Here is a 6,659-nt window from a genome sequence, read left to right as displayed (position 1 = left end):
AATTTATAGTTTCCTAGGGCTGTACTTGGTTCTTACAGCTGCCATAACAAAGTAACACAAACTGGGTGACTTAACAGAAACTTACTCACAGTTCTGGAGGCTAGAAGTCTGAAATTAAGGTATCAGCAGGGCCATGTTCCCCTCGAAACCTCTAGTGAACATCTTTCTTTCTTAGAGCTTCTGGTGGCCTCAGACATTCCTTGGTTTCTGACAGCATCAGTACAATCTCTGTCTCCATCTTCATCTGGAATTATTTCTTCACGTCTTCATATCACCTTCTTATAAGGACACCAGTCATAGTGGATTAAGGGCTCCCCCTACTCCCATATGACTTTATCTTAACTAACTACAACTGCAATGATTCTAAAGAAATAGAGTTCTAAGGTTAGGACGTCAACATATATTTTTGAACACACAATCCAACTGTTGCACCTAAAATATTAAAACCTACAATTATATTTGTAACATTAAGCAAATATGTGTGAAAGACAGTATAAAATTAGTGGACCAGAGAAGCATCTGTATATATTGTAGCAAACAAATTGCCTTATGATAAACTTGGTTGCAATGTATCTGGCATCTATCAGACTGAATTCTTTAATGCCTATGAACAGATGACCCAATGTAGGCAATGGGATTTCTGGTAGAGTAATCAATACTGACCGGTCTAGCTTGATTTCTGTTTTGTTTTGTTTTTACCAATATATTCTACTAATATGAATGTAAGCATCCTAATTCAAAATACTCAGGGAGACAAAATTAAGTACTCATTTGTTAGTCTGTCTAGGACTACACTTCATTTGTCCTTTCTTGGAATTCTACAAAGAACAAAGAATCCTGTCTGTTTCCAGTCATTTTTTGGTGGTTTCTTTCCTAAGACTTGTTACCAGTCATATACATACTTTAATATTTGGAAACACAATGGATAATACTCTGTTTATATGGTACATAGTTTATAATTTCTACTTGCCAAAAAAACTTCACTGCTACAGTATTTAACATCTGTGTTGTCAAATAATCCAATTGCACCCACATGTTTTTCCTTTTTCACACAATACAATAAAATACAACTCATTTATTAAAAAGGAAGGGGCAGTTGACTTTTACTCTGAGAATAGCATATTCACACATGGACATATGAACATATGAATTCTGACAGAACTGTTTAAAATTACTTAAAATGATCCATTAATTCATTAAACAAATATTTAATGAAATTTACTATGTGCCAAACATTATTCTAGATGTTTTGATAGATCAGTGAAGAAAACAGACAAGAATCTCACCTTACAAATTTATATTCCAGTGAAGAAAGGATAAAAATTTATATTAATCTATAAAGATATATTTGGATATATGTATACATATAATTAGAGCAAAATGAATTTAAACAAAAAATATTTTATGTTGATCATCTATTAAGTAATAAGAATAGTCAAAAACTTAAATCAGGAAATTTCCTTCAATATTTGAAAACTCTGAGTATAACTTGTATTTTTATGGTTTCCAATGGACTATGAAATCAATATTTGATAAATATTTAACAATGAATAAAATTACTCCTATCAATCCAATGATTTACATTTATTTGATATTTCTATTTTTTTTCATGGTTGCAATTATAGTGGCTATAAAATTGTGATTTTTAATTATTTCACTTAAAGTGAAAGTATTTCATAAACTGTTGGCTCATTTTTTTTCGTAGTCTCAGGACTCATATTCATAGTTGCTCAGTCTACCACATAACTATGACTTAGCATGTCCTTTTTATATTTAGTTTTTCTAAAACCGTATCTGTCATTATAAAAGATTGTTAAAAGAGACTTTTCAATAAATTATTTTAATTTCTTCCTTTGAATGTTTCCCTTTGACAAAATGAGTGATTTCTCTGAATAAGGGTTGGACTAATTTGTAGTTCTTAAACTTTGTAATTGGTTTTTAATTGGTTAATTAATTAATTTTTATTTGATAAATTGTCATTCAAAAAAGTTACTTTATAATCTTCAACATTATGATTTTTCTCTATCACATCACCTGTCGATCAATCAGCACAACTTCTTTTTGTGTGATACGTCTGATGACCACTTTCTTTATTAGAAGAATTGATGCATTAACATTGTAAATGGTTGAATTGAGCTTGGCTACATGAAAGCTTGTGTTTTGTGTTTCCTGTCATTACTCATGATGCTACACTTTTATCCTTTAAAAAAATCTCTGTTATGATAATAGTGTTTAATAATAATGAGTATTTTCTTACTGGAAAGAATGTCTTCATAAGGAGCCAAACATGAAGCTGTGGTTTTGCTCATTTATACTGTGGCAAGTATAAACAGAGGTCATAACAAATGAGGAGCCAGGCTGATGGTTATGGCTACATCGGGCAAAACTGAAGCTGTAGAATTAGCTGGGAATTGAAGTTTCCTGTGTCTTCACATTTCTTTTCCAATTTGATTTTAGTATTGCTTAGGATCATTCATTAACCAGTCACCAAAAGTAACCCTTAGGTGCATAATGTAAAGTGAAGCAAAGGGTTCTGAAGGAAAGGCAGAAGAGAAGACTTCCACCCTTCACACACTGAAAAATAAAACATGTTTCACTAATCATAAAATATCAGTATCTCTTGCAAGATAGACCTGGCCATGGTAGACACTATGTATTAGTGTTTTATGAGTATAAAAAAATGAATTAATGGAAGTATAAAAAGTCTTGCTTTCAAAAAAAATTATTATAAAAGTTGAAATGCAGCAAATAAAATGTAGAACTCCATCCAGTTTGAAAAGCTAAATGCTTATTTGGAATGATATTATGTAATGAACTTGATTCATATTATAAATAAAATTACGTCTACTGTATTTGCAGGTGGAAGACATAGAAACAATATGAATTTCTTGTTTCATTTTTTTAAACAATGAATTTCTAAAAAGAAATGCAAAACATTTGCTAGTAGACATTACTAAATGCTAACATGACACAAGATTGATTCATTTTTTTGACTCATATATTAGCTAAAAACCCTAAAACATAGATACTCATTTTGGGAAGAAAAAATAATTACCTTTCAAATCATTACATTTTTTGTTGTTCTTTTTCTTCTTTATCAATGCCATTATTTACAGCTCCAAAGCCTTAGGTCTCTGAGTTTCTATTTTTCTTCCCATACCAATGATTTGTGGTATTAGTGCAGGTCATTGATTCTGCACTGCCGAGCTCTCCAGCTTATGGCAGACAAAGGGGCTGGGGGTGTGTCTTTAAAATGCCCTTTACTTTCAAAATTCGCATTGTAGAAATGACACCTCTGGTTTTATAACTGTGCAGCTTGCACTGTGTTGCATAAAATGTTCTCCCAAGTGGACAAGGTCACTTGCTTTTGGGAATAATTCTTATTCTTTTTGTTCAACAAGGGTTGAAAATATTATTGCATATCTTTGCAGTCTGGGTCTTGAAACTATATTAGCTAATAAAATATTTTATATTTTTAAGTGAAAACTTATCTTACATATTTTCTGATGCTAAATATGTCAGGCATTTAGCAGTAGATGCTTCATCATTTAAGCATTGTGATAGTAATGATGTTAATATCAGTTTTCAATTAGCAATAATCACGCCTCAGATAAACCTCATTGGCTATGATACTGCCACTGTGCAAAGCTTGATGTTAATATCAGAAGTAACCAAACTTGCTACAGGATGATTTATGTTGCTGCGTAACATACAATATTTTCAAGAAATTGTTATATAATTTAAAAAATCTGCAGGATAAAACTTTATATCTGGAAGAAGTAGGAAGTGAAAGATAAGGTGATAAATGTATGAATTCAGTCAATATAGAGATCACTATCTTATATATACAAGACTGACAAAGATAACCCTATACTATTCACTCTAAGTTCATAGAATCATAGGATTTTGCAACTGTAGTTTTCTCTTTCTGAAAAGTTCTTTCACCCTTGCCACTTTTCCTGGCAAACCCCTACCTATTTTTTCAGACCTCCTTTTTTTTTTTTTCTTTAAGAATAAATTTTCCCCCTACTGTGAGTCCCCACATCAAACACATCTTCATTATGGTTAACTATAATTTCTCCTCCATTAGCTCTGTGAAGGTGTAGGTCATATCTGTCCTGTTTATCATGATATCTTCAGCACCTGCCACTGTGATTTGACTTGGATCTTAACACATGCTCTGGATTTAGACTGCTGGTTTTAAATCCTGGCTCAGCTGCTTAACAATTGTGTGACCTTGGCCAAGAGGCTTAACCCGTCTTCTCTGCCTTAGTTTCCTCATCTTTAAATTGAGTTTAAAAATAGTACCTACTTTTTAGGGGCACCTGAGTGGCTCAGGCAGTTAAGTGTGGGACTCTTAGTTTTGGCTCAGGCTGTGATCCTAGGGTTGTGGGGTCAAGCTGCATTATCTGGCCTGCATGGGGCTCACGCTGGATGTGGAGCCAGCTTGGGATTCTGTCTCCTTCTCCTTCTGTCCCTCCCCGCCGACTTCTCTCTCTAAAAAAAAAAAAAAAAAAAAAAAAGGTACCTACTTTATAGAGTGGTTGTGAAGATTACATTATTTAATACTTGCATAATACTTAGAATAGAACCTGTCTGGCACATTATAAAACTATAGCAAATGGTAACTATTAATATTATTATTATCATTCTGTAAACACTCATTAACCAAATGTTGAATTTATATGTAACAAGTATTTTGTATGCAGGTGACATGGCTTTATTGATATAAAGTATTTAAAATTTTTTTTTAACAATTTATTTATTTGAGAGAGTGGGGGGAGGGTCAGAGGGAGAGAGACTCTTAAGCAGACTCTGAGCTGAGGGCAGAGCCCCACTCCAGGCTTTATCTAGCCACCCTGAGATCATGACCTGAGCCCAAACTAAGAGTTTGAGGCTTAACCAACTGTGCCACCCAGGTGGCCCATAAATATTTTAAGAAACAATTGGACAAAATCAGCCATCCTTGGGCGCCTGGGTGGCTCAGTTGGTTAAGCGACTGCCTTCGGCTCAGGTCATGATCCTGGAGTCCCGGGATCGAGTCCCGCATCGGGCTCCCTGCTCAGCAGGGAGTCTGCTTCTCCCTCTGACCCTCCCCCCTCTCATGCTCTCTCTATCTCATTCTCTCTCTCAAATAAATAAATAAAAATCTTAAAAAAAAAAAATCAGCCATCTTTTTGATAAATGCTTTGCAGTTGAAATTATTTGGCAAGTTAACTCATTAATTAAGGTGATGGTCTGAAAACTCTGTTATCTTCAAGGCTTCACCACTAAATTGTACCATTCAAAGTCTGATATATTAAGATTCTTTTTGTGAGGGGGCAGAGCAAGATGGCGGAGGAGTAGAAGACCTGGATTTCATCTGGTCCCAGGAATTCAGCTGGATAGGGATCAAACCATTCTGAACACCTACAAACTCAACAGGAGGTCGAAGAAAAGAAGAGCAACAACTCTCTCATCAGAAAAGCGACCACTTTCTGGAAGGTAGGACGTGCGGAGAAGTGAATCCGAGGTGATATTCAGGAGGATAGACGGCGGGGGAGGGGGCCTCCATCGGCTGCTTCTGCAAAGTGATAGAGCCGCAGAGCACAAAATCAGAACTTTTAGAAGTCAGCTCCGCTGAGGGACGTCGCTCCAGTGGCTAAGTGGGGGGTGGAATCCTCGCAGGACAGTGTGGTCTCAGGACCCTTGGGGTCACAGAAGGACCAGGGGTGCCTGAGTGTGGCAGAGCTCCCAGGTATCAGAGCAGGGAAGCCGGCTGCAGAGACGGAGCCAGAAGTGGGCTCACAGCTTGGGGTTGCCATAAACCGTGATCCGCGGCACAGTCGGGCCACTGCTCCTCCAGCAGGGATCCAACAAGCAGCAGATCCGGGGAGACTCCCCTTCCTCCCCCGGGAGGAGCCGCGCGGGAGTGCGCCGCAGGGATCTGCTGGGTTTGGAGACTCCACGACTGGAGTCGTGTGCCAGAGATAGAAATGCTCGGTCATGGGTGCCTGGGTGGCTCAGTCGTTAAGCGTCTGCCTTTGGGTCAGGCCATGATCCCAGGGTCCTGGGATCGAGCCCCGCGTCGGGCTCCCTGCTCAGCGGGGAGCCTGCTTCTCCCTCTCCCACTCACCCTGCTTGTGTTTCCTCTCTCACTGTGTCTCTTTCTGTCAAATAAATAAATAAAATCTTTAAAAAAAAAAAAAGAAACACTCTGTCACAGGCCAGGTGAACACGGAGTGCGGCAGGAGACTGGGGAGAGGGGAGTGATTGACTGCTTTTCTCTGGGGGCGCACTGAGGAGTGGGGGCCCCGAGTTCTCGGGTCCTCCGGGGCAGAGATTGGGAGGCCGCCATTTTCACTCTCGTCCTCCAAAGCTGTACAGAAAGCTTGCAGGGAACAAAAGCTCCCGAGAGCAAACCTGAGCAGATTACTTAGCCCGGCCCAGGAAAGGGCGGGGCAATGCGGCCTCCAGCAAAGACATTTGGGAAGCATGGCAACAGGCCCCTCCCCCAGAAGATCAGCAAGAACAGCCAGCCAAGACCAAGTTTACCGATCAATGAGAACAGCAGAAATCCAGTGCTAGAGGAATACTGCACATAGAATTCATGGCTTTTTTACCATGATTCTTTAGTCTTTCAAAGTTAATTTTTTTTTAACTGTCTTTTTTTTTTTTTT

General features: G+C 37.9%; 1 pseudogene; it reads right to left on the bottom strand.

The window, feature by feature from the left end:
- Positions 1-3,477: 3,477 nt before the first annotated feature.
- Positions 3,478-3,650, bottom strand: LOC123325674 (annotated as a pseudogene).
- Positions 3,651-6,659: the final 3,009 nt, after the last annotated feature.

Source organism: Neomonachus schauinslandi, chromosome 8, assembly GCF_002201575.2.
Source record: "Neomonachus schauinslandi chromosome 8, ASM220157v2, whole genome shotgun sequence".
NCBI lineage: Eukaryota > Metazoa > Chordata > Mammalia > Carnivora > Phocidae > Neomonachus > Neomonachus schauinslandi.
The sequence above is the reverse complement of the archived record's forward strand: the minus strand, read 5'-3'. Positions and strand labels throughout refer to the sequence as shown.